Source organism: Podarcis vaucheri, assembly GCF_965113315.1.
Source record: "Podarcis vaucheri genome assembly, chromosome: 3".
NCBI classification, from domain to species: Eukaryota; Metazoa; Chordata; class Lepidosauria; order Squamata; family Lacertidae; genus Podarcis; species Podarcis vaucheri.
The window spans coordinates 72638526-72652133 of record NC_138761.1 but is presented as its reverse complement, the minus strand read 5'-3'; the positions used below and the strand labels follow the sequence as shown (position 1 = coordinate 72652133).

The following is a 13608-nucleotide window of genomic DNA, read 5'->3' as shown; positions in this document are numbered from 1 at the left end:
AGGAAAGGGTGTTGCGGAACACCAAAGACTCACATGAAAAGTGACTGAGGACAGCCAGAAAGAAAAGAAGCCCAAAAGTGGCCATAGTTGTCATGCAGTAATTTTGACATAGTGTTTCTAAGGTGGTTCCCCCATACTCTCAGAAGGCTTGAGGGGGATTTTGAGGCTCCATACATTGGCCTTGCTGGAATTACCTGCAGTTCAGCTCTTCCCCTTACAGACCAGACTCCACACGACTTGCTTTTCCAACTTGCAGCTGTCAGAAGATGGAGACAGACAGCAAGGCTCTCACTCCTTCTCTGACCAGCCTGCACGCCTATATGCTGACATACATTTCATGTTTCATCATTTTTATTCTAATTTGTGCAATGTGATGATGGAAATGTTTCTCTCCTTCCTTTTGTTTTCACAGCTTTTGTTCAAATTGGAAGACATTCTGACAGGGATATAGTTTATCCTTTGTATGGTTTTAGGCAATTAATAGGATGGCCATATGTCCTACTTTACAGTGCATATAAGTGTAAAATAAACCATATATATTAAAACACTGCAGTGTCTGACATGCCTGAATTCTCAACAGAAACATGCCTGGAAACCCCTGGAATCTTGCTACCACTCGGCAGAGATTTGGGGTGGTGCACAACCACTGTTGCAATACTTACACCAACTGCTTTTCTTCCAGGCAGCCTGAAAATGCATGCAGGGCTCTCTGGCTCAGGCCTAGATCAGTTCATAATTCAGGAAGGGGGGTGACATGGTGCCATCTAAATATTTTGGACTACAAATCCCACCAGCTCTTGTCAGCATGGACAATGGTCAGGGATGATGGGAGCTGTAGTCCAGCAACATCCAGCTGTAGGCATCACACTAGCTACTCTTGTACATAAGTGACCACATCAAAACATATAATCAACTTAAAATTTCTCACAGAATGTACCTTTTCTTCTTCTTAGAAACACTCTGCAAATGAGATTACGCATGGTGTGGAATGCTTTAACTTAACTCTTTCATTAACTGGCCTAAAATCTATAAGGTTTTCCTGCGTTTCTGAATATCACATGAGAAAGAGCTTTCCCTTTTTGTTTTGTTTTAGTAGGAGAATGTTCTTTGCATACCTTTCCAACAGTGTCCCTGTAGCTTATTCTTCTTGCATGCCAAGAAGCTTTTGGTTTTTTACATTTAACAACAGCCCAAGAAGAAGCAGCACAAATTGCTTCTGAAACTCTCCTGAGTTATATTTTTTAAGTTTGCCATGTAGCATGGGGAGCTGCCTTTCAACAACACAAGGGAAAACTCCTTTTGGAAGCATAGAATTACTTTCACAGTTTTTTGGTTCTGGGCAATGGAGGAGGTCACTGTTCCCCACCCCTGGTGTCTTAAGAAGAATATTTGGGTAGAAAGCTATCAAAATACCATTGCATATGACCATCCACATTCAGTGCCAGCAGGCCCTGCTCCAGATGTTGGGGTGGTGGATGCTGGGGGTCCTTCCAGGGTGCATTTACCCCAGCAAATGTCCCAGGATGCCAGGGGCATATGCTAGACTTGGGTGCCAGCTTCCCTGCAATGAATGAGAGCTATGTAAGAGCACTGCACCGATATTAATCTAACTGATTTGCAAGATTTTCTATGCTGCCAGCATAAGAAAAAAATACAATGCTGGTAAATAGCAACCGTGAAATCACATTTATAAAACAAATACAAATGAGTACACCATGAACCAGTGAAGACATCATCATAGCTGGATCATCCCTCAAGGAAAGCCTCGTCAGTCAGCGAAGACTTTAAAAGGAAATGAAAGAGATTTTCAATTCTGTACAAAGCTTATCTGTAGTTTTGAAGCCTCCACAAAGTTGCCTGGGCTTATGCAATGGCAAAGGGAGAGAGGGAGATGTTTGTATTGTTGCTTCTGGAAGAGGCAGGGGAGTTGTCAGTTCTGCTGTGATTAAAACTCACAGGGGGCACAGCTGAAGGCTAGGAAGAGGTTTTTAGGAGATGGGGAATTTCCTTTTCCCCACTCCCTGCACTACAATGCAATAGACCAGGGGTGTTCAACTTCCAAGAGACTGCGATCTACTCCGACTATAAATAAACTGGCAGTGATCTACCCATTGGATTGACCAGAAATGTTGAGCTTTGGGGGGGGGTAGGTCACTGGAGATCACACGATCAACCGGGATCGACCAGGGACAGCCCACAATTGACCGGTAGATCTCAATCGACTGGCAAATCTAAAAAAATGCAGTATAAGGATGTAAAATTGGGAAACACTGGCCTGCGAGTGCTCCAATTGGAGAACAGCCTTTGCCAAAGGTGCTCTGGACTTTGAAGAAGCACGAACTCAGAATGAAAGGCAGAAACGAGTGAAGAGGAAAGCACGTTTGGCAAATCCTCACCATGATCAACTCCTGCCCGAAAACCTATGTCCCCACTGTGGAAAGATGTGTGGAGCCAGAATTGGCTTCCACAGTCACTTACGGACACACCATTAAGACTGTGTTCATGGAAGACAATCTTACTCGGCCACAAGTGATCACCAAAGAAGATCATCAGCAATTGGAAGACTGAATTGTAAGTCTTGCACAGTACTCCAGGGGTGTTTGTCTGCCTTTTTTAAATTAAAAATGTCATGTGGCTATTTAGGATTGTATCCAATGTCATCATATCATTAGCAGATATTACTGCAGGCTTCCAACTGCACAACATCAGCTCCTAAGGAGAGCCTGCACAATCAGTGGCCCATCTCGTCTAGCATCCTATTCTCACAGTAGTCAATGAGATGCAGTAAGACTTATCCTCCCTCTATCTCCACACAACCCTACAGTCAGTGCTTTCTTTCCTGGGGGTTCGCAGGGGTACGCATACCCCTAAACATTTTGTGAATCTAAGTTTGGCCTCATTGAGGGGCAGTATTTCAATACGAGTAGGAAAATAAGAGTACCCCAAAACATTGTTTTTAGGGGGAAAAGCACCGCCTATAGTACCCACTAAAATATGCTCCAGAGAGTTGGGGAAACCTCCAGAGCAGATCTGAGTGGGACACATGCTGGGGAATGCCAGGCAGAAGTCCTGCAAAGTCATGGGCATGTTGCCTCCTTACAAAACTTTTGAAAGTGAGTTTTAAAAGATTTTGAGGTGACTGAAAAGATGTTGAGGGAAAAGAGAGGTGGTGGAGAAGTTGCTCAGAACAAAGTGTGGCTAAAGTGAGTGGGCCAAAATCATCAGTAATTTGAAAAACAGGAACATGAGGTAACAATCAGGGCCGGAAAAGTGTAGAGTAAGGATGAGCAAAAGCAATGCATAGAACCTGAAGACAGAAACTATTGCGTGCTTGGCAGAAAAGGAGACAACAGGTAAGGAAGGGTTAGAACAGAGTCTGACTGCAGAATCCTGCCAACTGCTGCACAGCAAGCCAAAAAGATTAAGCCAGAGCAATAAAGGTGACTGGACTTCACATATTAATTTGAATTACCAACTACATAACCAATCTGGCTGCAAACTTCTAGCACTCATTGTTGTCATTAGCATATCTTTGCATGACAAATAATATTAATAACTTTAACTTTTTTGTTTATGCTTTCTTCTATAGTTTGTCTTTTCAAATGTAAAGTGTGTTGTTGTTGTTATAACAAATGGATAACTGAGCAGTTCAATTAATAGTAAAATCCCAATTGTACAATGGATGTCTAGAGTTGTTTCGCTCTGTAAATTCACACAAGCAAATTGATATATGTTTAAGTGGCCAAGGCTACAAATATGATTTAAAATATCATTATAATTCTCCAGTTTCTGAATTTGAAGCTCCCAAAGCCCAGTGAAAATTGAATATACCCAGTTTTGCACATTGGACTGTTTTCATGTTTACCAGTATAGATTCTATACATTGCTTAGGGAAACACAATGTATAGTGGTGTTTGGTCTCATATCATGTCAGAATTGTCAACAATCTTGAAAATATGGGTAGTAAAGCTAATAAATAATTAGAATGAATTTGCTACTATGAAAGCACAAAATATGTTGTTTATATGCTTGTGAAAAACTAGAAATGTGTTTTTATTGACAGAATGAATTATATCAATATTAGAACTTCCAAAGCTTCTGCTGTACCACATGCTTGTTTGTGCTTGATAGAAAGAGGAAAATAATTTGCTAGTTATCACACTGTTAAATACATGAGCATAGTTAGCAGCTCATGATGTACATTGCAACATTCAGTAAGACAGTAGGATTGTGTTGGCATATTTTTTATATATAAATGTGTGCAGCTTGAGGATACTGTATGGGCAAGATTTCTGGAGGTGTGTGGCCCACCACATGCATTCTCAATCCTTGCCCTTTCTGGCTTATTTTGTCAGATCTAAACTGAGGTGCTTGGTCACTGAGGTAATAAGGAAAGGTGAAGTCTTGGCAACTTTGAAACAGGTCACAGGAAAACTTCTTCTTTAATAAACCCTGGTGTCATACTTCATTTGTGTGCTGGAGCCTACAATGTCTAGCTTTTAAAAACAGGGGATATAGAAGTGCAGCAGGTATATAGAACACAGCCAGTCTTGGCTCATTAGAGAGACTGGATATCATGTTATTTGCCTTTTGGAAAATTAGCATAAATGGATGGAGTGCAGTAAAGCCACTTCAGACAGATTGTTTGGGAAAGCCACCAGAAAAGAAAGCAAACATTTTGAATTCGCACAATCTAACTTTAAAATACGGCTTTTAAGGAGATAGCAGTCTATAAATTTTCACTTGTGCTTAAATTATGATACTTTTTTACCCTGTGCAGAAGAGACACGACAGAAACACAGCAATTCACATTACCAAAAAATATCCAATTGGCACCAACGAGAGGTTCCCCACCCCCTTATTAATTGCTATGTGTGGAAGCAGGTGATTTTACTTGAGATCACGTCTGGTGTGAGAAGGGTTAAACCTCATCTCCTCACACATCATGGTGCCAATGATAATTGCTCCCTTGCCCCAAATGCACCTAGTGTTTAAATAATAATAATAATAGTAGCACAACTTGGGTTGCCATATGTCCTCTTTTTCCAGGTCATGTCCTCTTTTTCATGGGTATGTAAAATGAGAGTTGTCTTAGTGATCCATAGTTAAAAGTAGAAGTCAGCAAATTGTCCTCTGTTTTGCTCTTCAAAATATGGCAATTAGACCTTCAATGGTCTTATGGGAGGCCCTCTTTAGAAGCAATAGCAAGCATTGAAATTATAGTGATACCTCGGGTTACATATGCTTCAGGTTACATACGCTTCAGGTTACATACGCTTCAGTTTACAGACTCCGCTAACCCAGAAATAGTACCTCGGGTTAAGAACTTTGCATCAGGATGAGAACAGAAATCGTGCAGCGGCCGCACAGCGGCAGCAGGAGGCCCCATTAGCTAAAGTGGTGCTTCAGGTTAAGAATAGTTTCAGGTTAAGAACATACCTCCGGAACGAATTAAGTGTTGGTTTCTGCTCTCTTCACTGTGCAGCGAAGTGCTTGTCACAAGACAATGTTTACATTCCACAGTCAGAGTACTGTTGGGTTTTCACACGGGAATGGGAAGCTGGATGTGACGTACACTGGTTTCCTGTTTTTCACTGTTTTCTCTCGGTGTTTTTCATTCCGAGGAGAAGTACGGTTGCTTCTCTGCTCCCGCAGAGGCAAGATGCATGTTTGTAATTTCTCCACTTTGAACTGAAAATAAAGCAACATTAAGCATGTGGCACGTACTGTTCGTCATTCCGTTGTGCAAAGGACTCTGCAATTTCAACATTTTGGTTATGGGCCCAGAAAGACGTAAATCAAACTGAAGAATGCCGGCAGAGGTACAGAGGAACGGATCGCGTTATCTGCTCTGCGCGTCAAGTTTGATTGATGAAGGTATGTGCTCATGCTGCCCGGAGCAGCCTGCCAGTTTCTAGTTTATGGCTTTATGGCTGGACTTTGAACTTTTAAAGCCGTTTTGCCGCGATACAGGCAATGGCTGAGAAAGCGAAAGTACTTTTGGAAGAAGCTGCAGTACTGTGACGCAGCTTGATTAAAGCAGCAATGATGGATAATGCAAAGCTGGCTGATGCTTTTGGGATTCCTAAGCTCAATAAGAAAAATTACACGGACTGGGTGCAGTATGCAGCGGCAATTCTGCGGAAAGAAGGTCTGTTTAATGTTATTACAGACAACCCCCCAGCTCCAATTACAGCTGAATGGACTGCTAAGGATTCCAAAGCAAGGGGAACGCTTACGTTGATAGTATCCCCAGAAGAGCTCTGTCTGTTGCGTGGAAAGACCACAGCCAAAGAAATTTGGAACACTTTAAGAGAGGCTCACTTGAGGACAGAAGCTGGTTCCTCAATGTACTACTATGCCAAGCTGCATGGTATGGCTCTTGCTGAAGGTGGAGATGTGCGTACACACCTGATGGAGATGCAGAATCTGAGACATGAGCTGCAACAGAGAGGACTCAACTTTCCAGAGGCTGTGTATTCCTTCATGATACTACATTCTTTGGGTCCAAGTTGGGAGTCCGTTGCCACTCAGATTGCTGTTCAACCAACTGCTCAGCTCACAGTAGCCTATGTTACTGCCGTGATCCAGAATGAAGCAGATCGCCGGGGTGCTAGCTGCATGGGTAAGGGGGAGTCTTCACAGACGTCATCCCAGAGTGCAGTGGAACCACCAGAGGGCGCCAAAGCTTTGAAGGCAGTGAAATGCTACTCGTGTGGACGTCTAGGCCATATGAAGAGGGAATGCAGATATCCCAGGGCCAAGACAGAGCAGCGCAGCGAAAGTTCATCGCGTGGAAAAGGCCAAAGCAAAGGCAAAGGTCCGGTGTCCAGGACAACGCAGCACAAGGCAATGGTCTCACGCTTCACTCCAAACGTCGCAAAGGTCCAGAAGACGTCTAGATCTTTCTTCGTTGTTGATTCAGCAGCTACCCACCACATGTGCAACGATAAGAGACTGTTCGTGTCTTTTACACCGCAGGAAGGTGCGATTCACCAGGCGGATGACCACACGATCCCCAGTCAAGGCTACGGAACTGTTGTTCTTCACAGTTTGGACTTAGAGATACAGGATGTACTTTATGTTCCAGATGCCACACACAATCTTCTAAGTGTGATGCAGCTGAATGAACGGAACATTGACGTTTCCTTCAAGAACAAGAAATGCACCATCACAAAGAAAGACGATTATGTATTGCATGCTGAATGTGTTGATCGTTTGTTTGTATTGTATTATGATGATGTAGTGCAGAATGATACTTGTTGCATTGCAGGTTCTAACAAAAGTTTGCATGCAGGATGCATTCATGATTTTCACAGGAAATTTGGTCATTTGCATTTTGAGGCAGTATCTAAAATGCCTGCCTTGGTTGAAGGTATGACTATTAAACCCTGCAGGTACCACATGAAGTGCAAGGCATGCGCAGCAAAAAGGTGAAAATGGCTGTGAAAGGTAAGGTGTCTAGTAGGCAAGCTACAGAACCATACCAGGTTGTTAATGCTGATTTAGTTGGTCCACTATCGCCCTCTTTGGGTGGCAATAGGTTCTTCATGGTTCTCATTGATGCATTTTCCAGGTATATTTATGTGTACAATCTCAAGCAGAAATCAGAGGCTTTTCCAAGGTTCAAGGAATTCTGTGCTTGGTTGGAAAATGTGCATGGTAAGAAGATAAAAACTCTTTTCACAGATCGCGGGGGAGAATTCACTTCTCAGCAGTTTGAAGCTTTTCTGACTGAGAAAGGAATTCAACACGATTTGTCCAGTCCTCGCTCGCCATGGCAGAATGGGCTTTGCGAAAGGGCAAATCAAACATTGCTTCAAGGGTTAAAAACCTTGCTGCATGATGCCAATCTTCCAGAGAGTTATTGGGCCGAAGCTCTCTCATGTTTTGTTTACAGTTACAATCGCAGGTTGTCTTCAGCGATTGGTTGTACCCCCTATGAGAAGATGTTTGGCAAGAAACCATACATCAAACACATGAAAATATTTGGTTCTGACATGTGGATTCACTCACCACAAAGCTCCAAGTTAGGCAAACGTGGATTGCATGGTATCTTTCTAGGGTATCAGAAAGGTTCTTACAGAATAATGATGACTGACTCTAAGACAATTAAGCTCACAAGAAGTGTTGAGTACAATGCCAAGTGGGGGGAGAATGTGGGAATTTTCCAATGTTATCCTGATGACAGTGATGAGACTGAGGATAAGCAACAGCAACCCACACCCACTGATGAAGGTTCTGATTCTGAGTCTGAAACTGAATCGGATAATTCAGAGGATTTCAAGAGTGCGAAAGCCTCTATGCGACCCTCTGAAAGCTCTGATCAGGAATTGGAAGAACCATTGTTCACAATAGGTCGCTTTTCTCCTAAGAAAGAAGAGGAGAGTGTTGAAGACCAAAGGCTGATTCGCAGGTCACAAAGAGCCACAAAAGGCAGACCTCCAAAGAGATTTGCTGATGAATTTGCTAAGACAGCAGTAGCAGCTGTTAAAAGCTCCAAGAAGGTATTTGAACCTTCAAGTTTCCAAGAAATCCAGGATTTGGATTCTAAGGAAGCTGAGCCATGGTTAAATGCTATGAAGGCTGAGCTTGATTCCTTAGAAAGGAACAAAACTTGGGAGCTAGTTCCAGTAGTTCCAGGAATGAAACTGCTTGGAAGCAAATGGGTCTTCAAAGCGAAGACTGATCAGAATGGCAAGATAGTCAGACACAAAGCCAGATTGGTAGCCAGAGGTTTTGCACAGGTACCAGGTGAAGACTATCACGAGACCTACTCACCCACGGTGAGATATGAGAGCATTAGGCTTATGCTCAAGCTAGCTGCAGAGGAAAATCTACACATTAGTCACCACGATGTGAATACAGCATTTTTGTACGGATCTCTAGGTGAATCACTTTATATGCTTCCACCTGATGGCGTACAGGTAAAACAGGGATTTGTTTGTGCTCTGAAAAAGTCCCTTTATGGTCTCAAACAAAGTGCACGGTGTTGGCACACAAAACTCACTGAAGCATTGTTTTCTCTAGGTTTTCAACAAGGGAAAGCTGATCCATGTGTATTTGTCAAAGAGGAGGGGCAAAAGAAGCTGTACTGTTTGTTTTATGTTGATGATATTTTATTCTTTTGGAAAGATGTCACAATGTACAATAACACCCTAGCTCAACTAAAAGAGCACTTTGACATGAAAGATCTTGGTGAGGTAAACAACTACCTATCTCTGGAAATAGAGAAAGACCAAAGTGGTAACATTCTAGTACACCAGTCACGGAAAATTGCTGATGTGTTAAACAAACTAAACCTGATGGATGCTAACCCTGTAGACACACCGATGACAACAGGTTATCAGGTAGAAGACACTGAAGAAGCATTTTCTGACACTACACTGTACAGAAGTGTGCTAGGCAAGCTAAACTTCATTGCCAGATGTTCAAGACCTGACATTGCTGTTAGCTGTAATTTGCTAAGCAGACAAGTTAACAATCCTACTGTTAAGGATTGGAAAGCTCTGAAACGCATAGCACGCTATTTTAAAGGCACTATGCATTACAGACTGAGATTTAACAATCAGAAGTCTGGTGGTCTTGAGATTTTTGCAGATGCAAGTTTTGGAAGTGACACTACAGACAGGAAAAGTACGTCTGGAGTTTGCTACATGTACAATCAGGGTCTATTTGATTGGTCATGCAAGAAGCAAACAACAATTAGCTTAAGTACTTGTGAAGCTGAACTGAATGCACTGTCTTATTCACTTAAGGATTGTGAATGGTTGTTACAATTGTGCAAAGACATGAAAATTCCTGTCAAATGTCCAATCCAGGTTTACCAGGACAACAAAGCATGTTTGGCTTTGCTGAATTCGGAAGGTTGTAAGCAAAGCACGAAGCACTTGCAATTGAAGTTGCAACATGCTAGGGAACATATTCAGAAGGGACTCGTAACGGTGTCCTATATGCCAGGTAATGAAATTCCTGCTGATGTATTGTCCAAGATTGTATCAAGGGATCAACACTGTACCTATGTACAGAAGTTGGGTTTGTACTGATATTGTACGAACACGCTGCCCAGTGATGTTCACAGAAAGGGGGAGGATGTTGGTTTCTGCTCTCTTCACTGTGCAGCGAAGTGCTTGTCACAAGACAATGTTTACATTCCACAGTCAGAGTACTGTTGGGTTTTCCCACGGGAATGGGAAGCTGGATGTGACGTACACTGGTTTCCTGTTTTTCACTGTTTTCTCTCGGTGTTTTTCATTCCGAGGAGAAGTACGGTTGCTTCTCTGCTCCCGCAGAGGCAAGATGCATGTTTGTAATTTCTCCACTTTGAACTGAAAATAAAGCAACATTAAGCATGTGGCACGTACTGTTCGTCATTCCGTTGTGCAAAGGACTCTGCAATTTCAACATTAAGTACTTAATCCGAGGTACCACTGTACTTCAAAATATGGTAGGCCATATTTTGGTGCCTGTATGATCACTGCAGATGGTGACAGCAGCCACAAAATTAAAAGATGCCTGCTTCTTGGGAGAAAAGCAATGACAAACCTAGACAGCATCTTAAAAAGCAGAAACATCACCTTGCCAACAAAGGTCCGTATAGTTAAAGCTATGGTTTTCCCAGTAGTGATGTATGGAGGTGAGAGCTGGACCATAAAGAAGGCTGATCGCCGAAGAATTGATGCTTTTGAATTATGGTGCTGGAGGAGACTCTTGAGAGTCCTATGGACTGCAAGAAGATCAAACCGATCCATTCTGAAGGAAATCAGCCCTGAGTGCTCACTGGAAGGACAGATCGTGAAGCTGAGGCTCCAATACTTTGGCCACCTCTTGAGAAGAAAAGACTCCCTGGAAAAGACCCTGATGTTGGGAAAGATTGAGGGCACAAGGAGAAGGGGACGACAGAGGACGAGATGGTTGGACAGTGTTCTCGAAGCTACCAGCATGAGTTTGACCAAACTGCGGGAGGCAGTGGAAGACAGGAGTGCCTGGTGTGCTCTGGTCCATGGAGTCACGAAGAGTCGGACACGACTAAACAACAAAAATGGCGCCACTTGATAAAATATGAAATTAAGGAAGTCTATGGGCCTATTCAGGCATTCAAACCTCTTGCATTGTGAATTTTGTGAGGAGAAAAGTGGGGCCATGCTGATTGCAGCCCACCTGCACCTGTGTGCCGCAGCTGAGTGGGAGATCTGAAGCAAGGTGCCTTCTCCACTTGTCTGCAGAAGTCTAAACCAGGCAGTGAGCTTCAGACCTTTCCTCACCAGGCATGTGGATAGTGCAGCATGTGGGGGGGGGGGAGCAGAACCATCAGGGATATGTCTGTGGGGATGAGGGCAGTGAGCATGGCCCCTCTGCTCCCTTCATAGGGATCGTAACTTATTGCTATAAAATATTAGCACATAATTGTGCTTTAAAAAGGCTATGTAAGCAGCTGTCTTCATTCTATTGTTTTCAACACCTCCTGAAACAAACCAACCCAGACTTGAATGCAAGTTTGTTCATATTTTCCAAACAGTTGATTTCATCTATATTTTGATAATTTGATTGTCTGCCCTTTTATCATCATTTTGAACAACTGTTTTGCACTATTATGTAAACTCCTTAGATATTGTTTTGTTAAATGGTATATATATCTTGCTGAATAAATCTGTATGACACATTGTGGTGGTGGTGTTCTTACCAGCAATTTAAAAATACAATATTAAATCGGTTTAAAACAAACAATAGTATTCTTTACATAACTCACCTTGATTTATGTCACCATCACTTAGTCTTGAAAGGCTTCCCTCCATAATTTTCTTTACCATGTTTGAATGCCTGATTCTAAGAAATGAGGGGTAAAATTTGGGATCAAAGTTAAATTGGTTTTGTGACATTAGTTCACTTTTACTGGTAAATAGGCATCATTATGGAGATTTTGCCCTGCAGACTTTCAGCAACTAATTTCTGTTTCTTTTCTTTTTTCTTTTAGGGCAGCTGGCAAATAATATGCCGAAAAAGAGCAGTGTTCCCAAGACTTCAGAAAGGGAATTTCCATCCCGTGGTAACAAATATGATGTAAACTGCAGTTCTTAAGAAATATATTAAGACTAATGCTTTCAAAAATGGGGACACGTCATTTTTAATCATTTGGGCATTATTGCAGTTCAGCTTTCTATCTTGACTTATGGGCAAGTTCCCAGGGTGAAAAGCCTCATAGTATGCAATTCCATTGGAATCCTGTTTAATGAAAGCTTCAGTGTTCATTCAAACAGAGGAACACTGATACAGTCATCATGACACCATTTTTAGCAGAGCCACTCATTTACTAAAAGAGGTTATTTTTAAGAAAATGTACCAAATGTACCAAAATGCTTATAGGAAGAGAGAGGTTTGTTGTTTGAAACTGACTTAGAAATACAATGTTAAAAAAATTAAAATTAAAATGGTGTCTAAAAGCAATAAAATCCAGTAGCAATAAAAGAAAAGAAAACAGTAAAAAAAAAATCAATGTACAGTCAAGAATCTATCCCAACATCTTGCTGGAAAAGGGTTACCTTGGCCAGGCACCTGAAGGTCATCAAGAAATGAACAAAGGCATCCCTTGGGAGGACGTTCCATTGCTATGGTACCATCACAGAGGAAGAAGCCTTTTCCTGCTTCACTTAACATTGTGACTTCAAATGCAGAGTGGGCACGATTTACTTTAGCAAGGAAGGAACTAAGCATGAGCATAGCTCTGCCACCGAAATAAATTTGGTTGAAAATTACTTCACTTGGGATGGATGGATCATGCATGCCTATACTTTGTATTGCCTTGAAACTGGTTATATACAAAACAAGAGAATGAGGAATTGTTACAGTATCACCTCCTACCAAAAAAAAAAAAAAAGTCCATGAAAATGATGTACTCCAGTCAAGCTTGCAAAAATATATCACTTGCCCGATAACAAATGTTGGAAATGTAAAGAAATTGAAGGTACATTCTTTCACCTTTGGTGGACGTGCCCAAGGATCAAGGCTTTCTGGGAAATGATATATAATGAACTGAAAAAGGTATTTAAATATACTTTCCCGAAGAAACCAGAGGCCTTCCTCCTGGGCATAGTTGGCCAATCGGTGTTAAAGAAGGATAGAACTTTTTTTATGTATGCTACAGCAGCGGCAAGAATTCTCATCGCAAAGCATTGGTAGACACAAGACCTACCCACCTTGGAAGAATGGCAGATGCAACTAATAGACGATATGGAGATGGCGGAAATGACTGGCAGAATCCGAGACCAGGGAGAAGAGTTGGTGGAAGAAGACTGGAGGAAGTTTAAAACTTATTTGCAGAAATATTGTAAAATTTTTGAATGCTGATAACATTGAAATGAAATGAAGGGGTTCTAGCAACAAGGTAAAATGTAAGATGGGATCAATAATAGATAAACTAATAGGACAAGAATTTGCTGAACCAATTTCTAAAAGGGATACAAAAATGGGAGACGCGAGGAAGTCAGGAAAATAAGTTAACTAAAGATGAGAAACTAAGAAAGAGGGAATTTTTGTTTTTCTTTTATATGTGTTTCTTCTTTTTCTATTTTTGTGTTTAATGTATGTATTTTTGTATTTTGTAATTTTGTA

General features: G+C 41.7%; 1 long non-coding RNA gene across 1 annotated transcript in view; it reads right to left on the bottom strand.

Moving 5' to 3' along the window:
- LOC309529086 overlaps positions 1-12827 on the bottom strand; it is a 39574-nt gene extending 26747 nt beyond the window's left edge. The window contains exons 1-2 of the long non-coding RNA XR_014218064.1: positions 12540-12827; positions 11750-11826 (exon numbers count right to left, since the gene is read on the bottom strand). This is a non-coding gene — a long non-coding RNA (uncharacterized lncRNA). The remainder of the gene's footprint in view (positions 1-11749; positions 11827-12539) is intronic.
- Positions 12828-13608: the final 781 nt, after the last annotated feature.